Source organism: Vanessa cardui, chromosome W (assembly GCF_905220365.1).
Source record: "Vanessa cardui chromosome W, ilVanCard2.1, whole genome shotgun sequence".
NCBI lineage: Eukaryota > Metazoa > Arthropoda > Insecta > Lepidoptera > Nymphalidae > Vanessa > Vanessa cardui.
This window is the reverse complement of record NC_061153.1, coordinates 733,425-747,141: the sequence shown is the minus strand read 5'-3', so window position 1 is coordinate 747,141 and position 13,717 is coordinate 733,425.

Genomic DNA, 13,717 nt, shown 5'->3' with positions numbered 1-13,717 from the left:
ACACCAACATATAGATTGGCTCAACACATAGCAAGGACACTATCACCCCTCCGAGGACACACTGCGGCGTATGTCAAGGATTCTTACCAGTTTGTTGGGTGAAATCAAAGACCTTAAATTAACCAACAACGAGACAATGGTTAGTTTTGATGTCCAGTCATTGTTTACCTGCTTACCCATACAAGACTGCATCGAAATTGTCAAGAGGAAACTACAGACACACAACATGCCTATTGAATATGCAGAGCTGTTACATCACTGCCTCACATCTGGTTATTTATTGGGGAATGATGAATTCTATGTACAAGTTGACGGGGTAGCCATGGGTTCTCCAGTATCCCCCGTGGTCGCCGATTTATTCATGGAAGACCTGGAGGAGAGGGCTCTTCGCTCCGGAACCTATAACACCTAGGTTTATAAACGGTACGTAGATGACACTTTCACAATATTACCTAGTGATCTGACATCTGCATTTTTAGTACATCTTAATTCCATAAATAAAAACATTCAATTTACTATGGAATTAGAGGCAAATAATTCTTTAGTTTTCCTTGACATCCTTATTGTCAGGAATCCTGACAATACATTAAGTCACACAGTTTATAGGAAACCCACACACACCAACAAATACCTCAATGGTGACTCGCACCACCACCCTAGCCAGTTAGCTACCGTTGGCAAATCTTTGTTTCAGAGAGCCCACCATCTCTGCGATGCTGAACACCTAGAGGACGAGCTACGTCAGGTCAAGCTTGCACTCCACCAGAACAAGCTGCCCGTGCCTCGCCAGCATCGCAGAAGCCGTATCAAGCCACCCACAGTTGAGCGACAACCTGCATTTCTACCATATGTGAAAGGAGTTACAGACAGGATTGCAACATCTTGAAGCGAGCTTCGATTAAAACCGTTTACAAGCCTCATAAGAAAGTGAGCCAGTTCTTGAGACCTATCAAAAGTAATATCCTCTTGCAAAACTGCAGGAGTATATAAACTCGAATGTGAGTGTGGTTTATCTTACATAGGCCAAACAAAGAGAAGCATCGGTACCAGGGTCGAGGAACATATAGGAGATGTCAAAAATAGCGTTCTTCAAAGTCTGCAGTCTGTGAACATGCTCTGGATAAACCTAACCATTTTATCCGATTTGATAAACCACAGATCCTCGCTAGAGAACACAGATTCATTCCTAGAATGATACGCGAGGCTATTGAAATCAAAAACATCCGAACTTCAATAGAGAAGATGGTTGGAGACTTTCTAACACCTGGGATCCACTTATTAAAAATTTAAAATCCCAAATCCAACAGACTGCAAGACCTAAGATACAGTTAGTGCCTTCTGCGTGCAACCGGAACGTTACTCAAGATATCAATTGAGAAATCGTTGGCGGTAGTTGTTAATAATATTTCCTTTGTTCTTCAAATAGACAAATGTCATCTTAGTCTACCCGTGACCACGAACACTGCAAAGTGCTCGAAACGTCGGGATGTTTAAAAATAATTAATATACGCGATTCATCCGTTATAATTAGTTTTATTTAAACAACGTCATGTTAATTAAATACAATTATTTCAATTAATGTATCCTGCTTGGAAGTCAACAGGTACGAAACTTTCTCAATTTTGAACCAGTTGGGCTGAGACTTTGCATGCATAAAGCTACTTTAATGTAAGCTTCTCTTAAGAAAATGTTTTGATAATTTCCACCCCTAAAGGATTAAAATAGGGGATTTTTTTTTTTTTTTTTTTTTCATAAATCTCCTTAGAGTTTTGACTGATTGAACTGAAATTAAAGATTGGAGCTACTATGATGAAAACTTTCGCTCAAATAGGATTTTGACAAATTCATCCCTCATAGGGATAAAATAAGGGATGATAGAGAATGTAAATGTATTAGTTTGAACCTATCACTACCTAATGAAACGAATAAATTAAGACAAACGAAATAATTTTTAGTTCTAAATGTTGACAATAGATGGCGTTGGTAGTATTTTAAAACGCGCTATCGTTGTGTTTTCTCTGGGTTACTTATACCGGATGAAGAGTGGTCGTAGTATATACTTTACCTAAATATTTCTAGCGGATTATATTTGACGATTTTGGCTGTTCTTTTCTTGGCATATTTTGAATTGTTTGTTTCGATTTAGTAATTTTAGAGATAGGCTCTGCTTTGTATTTGGCATTTGTTTTGTTTTCGTTTGGTTTAAGTATAGCTTTTGTCGGTTAGACTTTTTTAAAATGGCTAAAGAAAATCTGAACGTTAATGGAGAAGTTGAAGAATGTACTGTCGTCCCTATAGTTGGTGACGGTGCATGTTTGTTTCGTTCTCTCTCTTATTTAATGTACGGAACACAAGATAGAGCGATGGAGGTGCGTTCAGAAATTGTCAGATATGTGGTTAATGACTGGAACAAGTTTTCAATTATGACTCACGACAGGAATGGTGATAACTACGTAACAACTGACGAATATTTTGCTGATATGATAAATAATGCTACTTATGGCGGATTTTGTGAGTTAATAGCAGCAGGATTAATATACCCATTTAAGTTTGAAGTTTATAGAAACGGCCTCATCTATACGGAATCTGGATCTAACGACTATCCGGTAAGGCGATTAAGATTCAGCCATGATTTGTCCAGTGGGCATTTTGATGCTTATCTTCCCATAGCAGCAAAGAAAATTACTTGGCGTCGTATGGAGATAGCTGTAGAAAAAAATGATTTTGAAATTGATACACCTTCGCAACTTAAAGTTGATAAGGGTTGTCAGGAGGTACCTGTTGTATCTACAATAAATTATGATGACAATTTAATAACACGTTCTTTGTCCCAATCTGAGTCTGTGACATTAAAAGAAAAAAAAAGAAAAACAAACGTAGGGCAAGGTTTAATTATTTAACACGAAAAAATCAAATAAAAAAGGCACAAAAACAATATTGCCAGACGCGACCTGAATCCCACCGTAAAGCAGTGTCCGAATATAAGAAAAAACACCCTGATGTACAGAAGCAAGCTGTCGCCACCTACCAGGCTGCACACCCTGAAAAACACAGGCAAGCTGTCGCCACCTACCAGGCTGCACACCCTGAAAAATACAGGCAATCTGTCGCAACCTACCAGGCTGCACACCCTGAAAAACACAGGCAAGCTGTCGCCACCTACCAGGCTGCACACCCTGAAAAATACAGGCAATCTGTCGCCACCTACCAGGCTGCACACCCTGAAAAACACAGGCAAGCTGTCGCCACCTACCAGGCTGCACACCCTGAAAAATACAGGCAATCTGTCGCAACCTACCAGGCTGCAAATCCTGAAAACCATAGGCAATCTGCTGCACTATATCAGGCCAGGAATATCGATGTGCATAGAGTTATTCAGTCACGGTATAGAGAAAATAGAATTCAGCGTGTATGGAGAAGCAAGTTGCTTTCGGGTTTGGCGTATGACCCAGATATTGCTTATGAAACTGACAGTAGTGTAGTCTTAGGTTCTATAACGTACAAGTGTCAATGGTGTAACGCCTTGAAGTGGGAAGATGAGACACTTGGCATGTGTTGTAGCGCCGGTAAAGTACAACTTGAGTCGTTTAAAAAACTGCCTGAACCACTTTTCAGTGTGGTTAATGATTTACACCCAAATCATGAACACTTCATGGATAATATCCGAAAATATAATGCCTGTTTTCAAATGACTTCCTTGGGTGGAAAACAAATAAAAGAAGGCGGTTTTTCACCAACTTTTAAAGTTCAAGGACAAGTCTATCATTTAATTGGAAGTATATTACCGCAACCTGGGCAGGATGCACAGTTTCTGCAAATTTATTTCGTCGGTGAAGATGATAGAGAAGCTAATATTCGATGTTCTAAATTTCCTGATTTAAGACCAATTTTAATTAAACAATTGCAGCTTATGTTACATGAGGTGAACTCATACATAAAAGATCTAAAAACAGCCATTGATAAAATATCGCCTTCAGACTCATTCAAGGTCGTAATACATGCAGATAAAAAACCGCAAAGAGAACACAGAGGCAGATTTAAAGCACCAACGGCAAATGAAGTGGCTGTTGTATTGGTAGATCAGCATTTTAACGAAAGCGACATTATCCTCGAAAGCCGAAGTAACTCACTTCAGCGTATCAGTGAGATACATCGAGCTTATGACGCTCTGCAGTACCCGTTGATGTTTTGCTGGGGAGATGATGGCTATTCAATCAACATACCACAATGCGATCCTACAACTAAGTTGCCCTTGAAAAAAACAGCCTCTGCTGTAAGTTTTTATTCATACAGAATAATGATCAGAGAAGGAGAAGATAGCTTTTTGGTTAAATATCGCGTTCTATTTAGTCAATATTTGGTAGATGTATACGCAAAAATAGAAACTGAAAGGCTAAACTACATCAAAAACAATCAAGCTAAATTGCGCGCAGATAACATATTCATTTAAAAGATGCAATCAGACGGCAAGATACTGAAGCAAATCAGCTGGGACAAATGGTAGTACTTCCATCTTCTTTTACTGGTGGACCAAGATACATGCACGAAAAAACGCAAGACGCCATGACCTATGTTAGACATTACGGTCGTCCTGATCTTTTTATTACTTTGACATGTAACCCACGCTGGAGTGACATAAATGAGCACTTACTTTCAGGACAAAAATCTTATGACCGATACGATATTATTTCCCGTGTCTTTCGATTAAAGGTAAAAAAGGTCATGGATTTGTTGATAAAAGTAAAGTAATAAAAAATATTCGGTGACGTGAGATGCTATATGTATTCAACGGAATGGCAAAAGCGAGGTCTTCCGCATATTCATATACTTTTATGGCTTCAACATCGTATCACTCCGGATCAAATTGACAATATTATTTGTGGTGAAATACCTAACCCCGATCGTGATCCTGAGCTTTATACATGGCCCCTGTGGAAGTTTAAACCAAAATTCTCCATGCATGAAAGATAAATCGTGCAGCAAACGTTGTCCTAAAGCTCTTATTAAGGAAACTCAAACCGGTGATGATGGTTATCCGCAGTACAGGAGACGTTCTGTGGATGACGGTGGATTCTCTGTCAATATCAAGGGTGTTACAATAGATAATCGTTGGGTGGTTCCTTATAATCCAGTCCTATTAAGAACATGTAACGCTCACGTGAACGTTGAGTATTGCCATTCAGTGAAGTCAATCTAGTACGTTTGTAAATATGTTAATAAAGGGTCAGATCAGGCTACGTTTACATTAGAAAACGGGAAGGATGGGAAGGACGAAGTTACAACCTACGCAAGTGGTCGATATATAAGTTCAGCTGAAGCAGTTTGGCGAATCCTTGATTGCCCAATACATGAGCGTTTTCCTCCTGTAGTGCACCTTGCTGTCCATTTAGAAAATGGACAGAGAATTTATTTTAATGAGCAGAACTTATGCGAAAAATTGAATAGTCCTCCTACAACTACACTCCTCTCCTTTTTTGATCTGTGTAACGTGGATGATTTTGCAAAAACATTGCTATACTCGGAAGTCTCTGCGTATTATGTTTGGAATAAGCGATCGTTTCAGAGAAGGAAGAGAGGAGTAAATGTTGAAGGATGGTCAGGGGTCAAAAAAGAACACGTTCTAGCTAGGGTTTATACTGTTCATCCAAACAATACAGAATGCTACCACCTTCGAATGCTTCTACATGAGATCAGAGGCCCAATATCATTTGAAACGTTGAAAACTGTTGATGGCCACTTACATCCCACTTTCCAATCTGCGTGCAAGGCTCTAGGTCTACTCGAAGATGATCGGCATTTGGATGCAGCTCTTGAAGAGGCAGCACTTTGTCAAACACCGCATATGATTCGAGAGCTTTTTGCTATCATTATAATGTTCTGCCAGGTTTCCGACCCCTTATGTCTATGGGAAAAATACAAAGAATATCTTTCTGAAGACTTTAAAAAACAACTGGAAAGGCAAGGTGACGTGTATGTAGAGCACTCATCGGACCTGATATTTAACAAATGCCTGTCGGTATTAGAGGATGCCGTATTATCATTGGGCGGCCGTCTTCTTAAAGACTATGGATTACCTCAGCCAATAACATCAATACATTTTGAAAATAGAGAGTACGTGAAGGAGACCAGTTACGATACAGTGGCCTTAGAAGATATAGTAAGAAAAAATGAAGCATCTTTGAATGACGAGCAACAGGAAGTATACAATAAAATTATCGTAAGTGTAGATACAAATGACGGTCGAGAATATATTCTTCTTAGACGCTCCAGGTGGAACTGGTAAAACTTTCCTTATTAATTTACTTTTAGCAAAAGTAAGAAGTACTCACGGCATTGCCCTGGCTGTAGCGTCGTCCGGCATAGCTGTTACAATACTCGAAGGTGGTCGAACTGCTCATGCTACTTTTAAGTTACCACTCAATTTAATCACTGCTGAGACTCCCATTTGCAACATCTCCAAAAAAAGTAATTTTGCTGAAGTTTTAAAGAGTACAAAAATAATCGTGTGGGACGAAATAACGATGGTTCATAAAGGTGGTATTGAAGCCTTAAACAGATCACTAAGGGATATAAGAGGCAATACAGAATTAATGGGTGGCGTAACAGTTTTGCTGGCTGGAGACTTTCGGCAAACTCTACATGTGCATTAAAAAATCTAATTTGTGGCCCCAGGTTAATATTCTTAAGCTATCTAAAAATATGAGAACCTATTTGGGCGGGGATGATTCTGCTGGTAGATTTTCAGATCTCCTTCTTAAAATCGGTAATGGTGATTTTCCATCTTTTGATGGAATGATAACCATCCCGGAAGAATTATGCACAGTTGTTACTACGGTTCAAGAATTGAAAGAAAGAAAGAAAGAACACTTTTATTTGGGACAAGATGACAATTGGTACAAAATAAAAAGTAAAAATAATAATAATAATAATAATAAAAAAATAACTTAAGTACTAATAAATTATCATTTACACAAAAAAAGAAATAAAATAAACGATAAAAAAGTAACGATACAAAAGAAATAACTAAAGAAAAAGAACAACTACAATATACGTGACGTGTCCCAAATAGGTATACCATTCAGCAATTCATGCTGGTTTTCAATGGTACCCTTTTTTTTTGATACCTATTGACGGGTGGTGACCCAATTACCATAAAATACAAATACTAAAATTTAAAATAAAAAACAATAGACATTACATGTATAATTTATTTATAAGATAAATTGCATAAATTAAATAATAATTTATTCATTTGATAAAACTACACGCAAATATATTTATATTTTGTATAAAGCAAAACCAGTTATGGAGAAATAGGATCACTGGGAAAGTTATTTATTACAATGCCACGTGCGCCGCGCGCCGGTGGTCGCGTGACGCGTGCATTTTACTTGTATTATAATTATAGTGAATTCAGTGGACACAAAAAAAGAAAAGTACTCGATGGACGTAAAAGTTTAAGGTAAGATATAAATATATTACATATAATAATAGTGTATGTGAGCTCATATTAAAAATAACTAATGAAATACTTTCTTTGATTTCCAGACTACCCAACGATAAAATCAAATAATAAAAACCTCGTTATTAGCGGCAGTTTTCTCAGCGCAACTAACGTATAGTAGATGGAACAACACGATGCAAGCAGCGGAGCCATACCATTAAGTAAGATGATATATAATTAATATTTATATACCTAGGTAAAGAAAATTTGATCTTAATGTATGTTATATTTTAGTACTATATTGATATATAATCGAAGATCTATTTGGATATTAAAAAAAATACAAGTAAAAATTAAATAAAAAAAAAATAAATAAAAAAGGTAATTAAGCCGATGTCACCCCATAGTTATGTAACTCGAGAAGGAAGCCCATTTTTTTTAGATTATGTATATGTAATACTTATATATACTTAATATAAAAATATATACATAAAAACACATAGAACCATATATATAATTATACATATACATAAATACGAATATATATTTATTATTCCAATTCTAACTGTAGATTAAATAAAATTTTTTTGTATTTAATATTAAATGTTTTTATGGTCTTTAGAATCCGAAGCGGAGGGGGGATGTTGTTCCAACACTTCGCTGCTGCGTACCGAAAACTGCCGCGGAATGCTGCTATGCGGTGTGACGGCACATTCAGCATATAAGATGAAGCTCTCGTTTGGTAACTTCTATTACTTTCATTGGCCCATCTCAGTTTATTGTATAGATATATAGGCGTCTTATTTTTAATTACACCAAACAGCAAGGTCGCAAAGTGCAGTTGTCTAAAGTTTATCCAGACATTATTCATATAAAGGACAAGCCTCTTGAATGGTTATGTGAGCGTGCCATACTTACTCCAAAGAACGATCAAGCAGTAGCTATCAACGATATCCTGCTCATGTCGTTTGAGGGCGAAGAAAAGATCTATACTTCGATTGATACTGTGGTTAATACAGATGACGCTACGAATTACCCGGTAGAATTTTTAAATTCATTGAAACCGCCAGGTTTGCCTTATCATAAGCTTTTTCTCCGTGTGGGCACTCCAGTTATGTTGTTGCGAAATTTAAAACCACCGAAGCTTTGTAACGGTACGAGACTGCAAGTAAAAGCGTTACATCGCAATATTGTGGAAGCCACTATATTAACTGGGTGTGCGAAAGGGGAAACTGTATTTATACCACGAATTCCATTAATACCTAATGATATCCCGTTCGAATTTAAACGATTACAGTTTCCTCTAAAAGTCTGTTTTGCCATGACAATAAACAAGTCTCAGGGGCAAACTCTCAAATTTGCGGGTATTGACTTGACAGAACATTGCTTCTCTCATGGACAGTTTTATGTTGCTTGCTCGCGAGTAAGTTCACCCTATAGCTTGATAGTTTTAGCATCTAATGACAGATTAGTTAAAAATATTGTATACAAAGAAGTTCTATAGTATTTTTTTTACACAAGCTAAACAAAAGTAAAGCCGCAAAAACTATACCTAATTAATAATAATACTTCTTAACGCGAGCGAAGCCGCGGGCAAAAGCTAGTATACCATATACACATAAAAAAGTTTGTAACATCTGCCAACGCTCTCGAGGCGGCAAATAAACTTCCGTAAGCGGCATCTCGGGTAATGAAACCAACGGCCCTCCAGTGAGAAAGTGTCCCGATGTTAAGACATCAACTTCAGAAGGGTCACTAGATAACGCGCACTAGAATTTAACACAGCTTCAATTTTATTAATGACAGTTAGAAGCTCTTCAAATGTTAGCACTTGTAAACCAACAACTCTTTTTAAATGATATTTCATTGACTTGACACCACTTTCAAAAATCCCTCCAAAATGACTACCCGTAGGTGGGTTGTGATGCCAAATAATGTTTCGTTTCGAAAGCTCTACATTCAGATCAGGTTGTCTAGTTAAGAGAAACTGTTGCAATTCAGTTAAATAACGTTTAGCGCTAACAAAATTAGTACCGCAATCCGAAATTATCAATTTGTAAAGACCGCGACGTGATACAAATCTATCGAAAGCAGCTATGAATGCCTGTGTTGACAAGTCTGTTACCAGTTCTAGGTGTATTGCCTTTATTGCTAAACACACCATCACGCAAATATACACCTTGTAAGTGCGAGCATTACGCCTTTTGCTTTCTTTAATCACAATTATAGATTGTAAAGTTCGTGGTCCGCAATGAAGATGTAGTCGATGGTAGTAATCTATAATTAGAACAGAAACTCGAGAAGTTTTAGGTAACAATAAGGGATAAATCGCGGACAGTGGCAGCTGCGCATTTTCCAAACGCCCCCCCACTCGCAAAAGCCCCAAATGAAGGGATTTAGTTTTTGAATGGACCGTGAATATGATTTGTTATCTTTAATTTCTTCACCAAAATGATTTGTTTGTTCATGTTTCACTAGCACGAATAGGGAGGATTCCAGCTCTTCTGTGATTAAACCTTAAAAATTCTTGTTAAGTTTTCTTGATTTAGAAATAAATCTTAAACACCATGCTACTATTCGCTGCACTTTAGATAATGATGAGTAATCTTTTAATATTTTTGCCATAGGATTTTCGTTACAGTGATTGGATTCAACAGTATGTACTAAATGAGGTAACGTTTTTAGCTCCGGTAGATTTTCAGATGATGTATATGAATATTTTGATATAGGCCAGTCAGACATTGCAGTAATGATTTAATGTTATTTGACATTAATAAATTCATTCATAGATTTAAGTGGACAGAGAATACTATGTACCTACCAATGAAATCGAAAAGACAAATTGGTAACCTAATTGCCTACAATATCAAAAATTATTTTACAAGTAATGTTACCAAGGATCATATGTATAATAAAAATAATAATTTAATTTATATTAACACCGACAAAATTAAAAATACTCAAATTAATAGTTTAAACTAAATAAAACGACAACATCTGCGCCCTCTTACTTAAATATTATACATCAAAATATACAGGGCATAGGTGGCAAAGATCATGAAATAGAATTATTTTCGGAGTGTTATAAAATACATGTATTTTGTTTCACAGAACATTGGGTTAAAAAATTTGACATATTTAATATTTCAAACTTTAAATTGTCAAGTGCGTTCGTAAGAGGGAGTGCTATTCGTGGTGGCTCATTAATATTAGTACGGAATGATATCGTTTGTAAATCTCGAAAAGATATTGTGGCCCTCTCTATCGAACGTACTATCGAACTATCCTGCGTGGAATTTCCACAGTACATTATAGTCTGCGTGTACCGGCCCCCATCGGGAGATTATTATTTGTTTGAAACCACTATGGAGGACATTCTTAAAAAGCTATGTAAAACTAATAAATATATAATTGTATGTGGGGACTTTAACGTCGACTTACTTAAAGAAACTACGTTAAGTGTTCGGTTGGTCGCCTTGTTTATGTCATTTAATTTAACTCATAGAGTTAATGAACCGACGCGAATAACCGACGGCACTTCTACGTGTATTGATAATGTGTTCTGTGACTGTGAAATATATGAAGTATCAATTATAAATAATTTAACTTCTAATCATTGTGGTCAGAAGTTTTCATTAAAACACAAAGAAATAAATCATTTAAAAAAAATAACATACAGGCCAATAACGGCTAACAAATTACATTGTTTTAAAGATATTGTGGCGTATAAATTGTCTAATCTAGATCTTACGACACAGGATCCAAATGAGCTTTATAATTCATTTTTTGAAGTAATACTAAAAGAATTTAACAATATATTTAAAATGAAATCATGTTATAGTAACACAAAATTAAAGTTTAGTGACTGGGCTACTGTTGGTATTTATAAAAGTAGAAATAAATTATACGACTTATATGATATGAGGCGGTGGAATCGAAGCGTAGCCTTTTTAGAATACGTCATTAAATATTCCAAAATTTTTAAAACAGTATGCATTTCTGCTAAGTCCTTATATTTAAAGAAAAAAATCCTGAATTCTGATAATAGAATTAAAGCCACATGGGATGTTATTAGTAGTGTTAGTGGAAAACCTAAAAAGGAAATGATACCAATAGAATTGAACACAGGTAGTAGATACACGAGTTCTGAATTAGAGGTTGCTAATTTATTTGAATCATTTTTTGATAAAGTACCCCATAAAATAACATTTCATTTAAAATCATCTACATCAAATGCAGCTAGGTTATTAAATAATAGTGTTTCTAAATGCGTTATTGATTTTTCATTTGAAACGGTTTCTGCAATAGATGTCATAAAAGTATTTAAAACTATAAATATTAAAAAAACTAACGACATATGGGGCATTTCGGTAAAATTTTTTAATAACATCATATACGATATTGCTCCGTATATAGCAGTAATTTTTAACAAGAGTTTGGACACGGGTTCATTTCCTAACTTGTTAAAATGTAGTAAAGTTTTACCACTTTTTAAAACTGGAAACAGAAGCGATCCCGGTAATTACAGGCCTATTTCAATACTCCCATCCTTAAGTAAAATTTTCGAAAAAATTATTTTAAATCAACTTCTCGTCCATTTCGGTACAAATGCTATTTTTCATGGTGAGCAATTCGGTTTTAGAAGAGGTCGCTCGACAACTGATGCGGGAATTGCGCTTCTCAAACATATTTACGATGCTTGGGAGAAATCACAGAACGCTATTGGAGTATTCTGTGATTTATCTAAAGCATTCGATTGTGTAGAACACGAAACGCTTCTTTATAAGCTCAAATATTACGGTGTTAAAGGTAAAGCTCTTGATCTCATCGCTTCATATTTAAGTCAAAGAATCCAGCAAGTTTTCATTAATGGAATAAAGTCTTCTGGATCTACGTTAAAAATGGGAGTTCCACAAGGTTCAATTTTGGGTCCCTTTCTATTCCTAGTATATATAAATGATCTTCCTTTCTATGTTAAGGGTATTTGTGATATAGTGTTGTTTGCTGACGATACTTCGCTGATTTTTAAGGTTGACAGGAAAAAAAATGACTATGACGATGTGAACGGTGCATTATCACAGATACACAATTGGTTTGCAGTAAATAATTTAGTTTTGAATGCTCAAAAAACAAAATGTGTAGTTTTTACCCTACCTAATGTTAGCAAGCAAAATTATAATATATCTTTAAATGGTGACCGTCTTGAAGTAGCTGATACTACGGTGTTTTTAGGAATAGAATTGGATTCCAGACTTCAGTGGACCTCTCATTTATCATCCCTAACAGGAAGACTCAGCTCCGCAACATACGCGGTTAGAAAAGTTAGACAACTAACTGATATTGATACCGCTCGTTTAGTTTATTTTGGTTATTTTCACAGTATTATGTCATATGGCATACTACTTTGGGGTAACGCTGCAGATATTGAATCTGTCTTTATTTTACAAAAGAGAGCAATTCGGTTTATTTATAATCTTGGAGCTAGAGACTCTCTTCGGGATGTTTTTAACAGAGTAGGAATACTTACTGTTGCGTCGCAATATATTTACAACAATATCATGTATATTCACAGTAACATTGATCACTTTGATAAAATCAGTGATAATCATTGTATATGCACTAGAAGTAAGGATAAACTTATAACGCCAAGTTTCCGACTCCGCAAAGTCAATAGATCCTTCTTGGGGCAAGGTATCCGTTTCTATAATAAAATTCCGCAGAAATTTTTAACTTTGCCGTTTAGTAAATTCAAATCGTTTGTTAAAAATACATTGGTAGAAAAAGCATACTATTCGATACAAGATTTTGTAGATGATAAAAAAGCGTGGAGTTAATACCTGTTGACTTCCAAGCAGGATACATTAATTTAAATAATTGTATTTAATTAACATGACGTTGTATTTTTTAAATGTTAAAAAAGAGTAACTACTGAGTTTCTTGCCGGTTCTTCTCGGTAGAATCTACTTTCCGAACCGGTGGTAGCTTCACTTAATTGTAAAATGACGATTCAAAAGTGCTTATAAAAGCCTACTTGAATAAAGTTTATTTTGATTTTGATTTTGATTTTGACGATTCTAATACGAGCCACGCTGGACCAGCCCACCCCAACGGAGACGAGATTAATTTGGAGCTTGTAAGTCCACGACTACTGTGATCCGCAGGATTGTCATTCGTAGATACGTGGTGGCAATTTTTTAATCCTATAGTGTCAGCAATTTTTACTACGCGATGAGATACAAATGTCTTTAGTTTGTAAGGTTCAGTATTAATCCA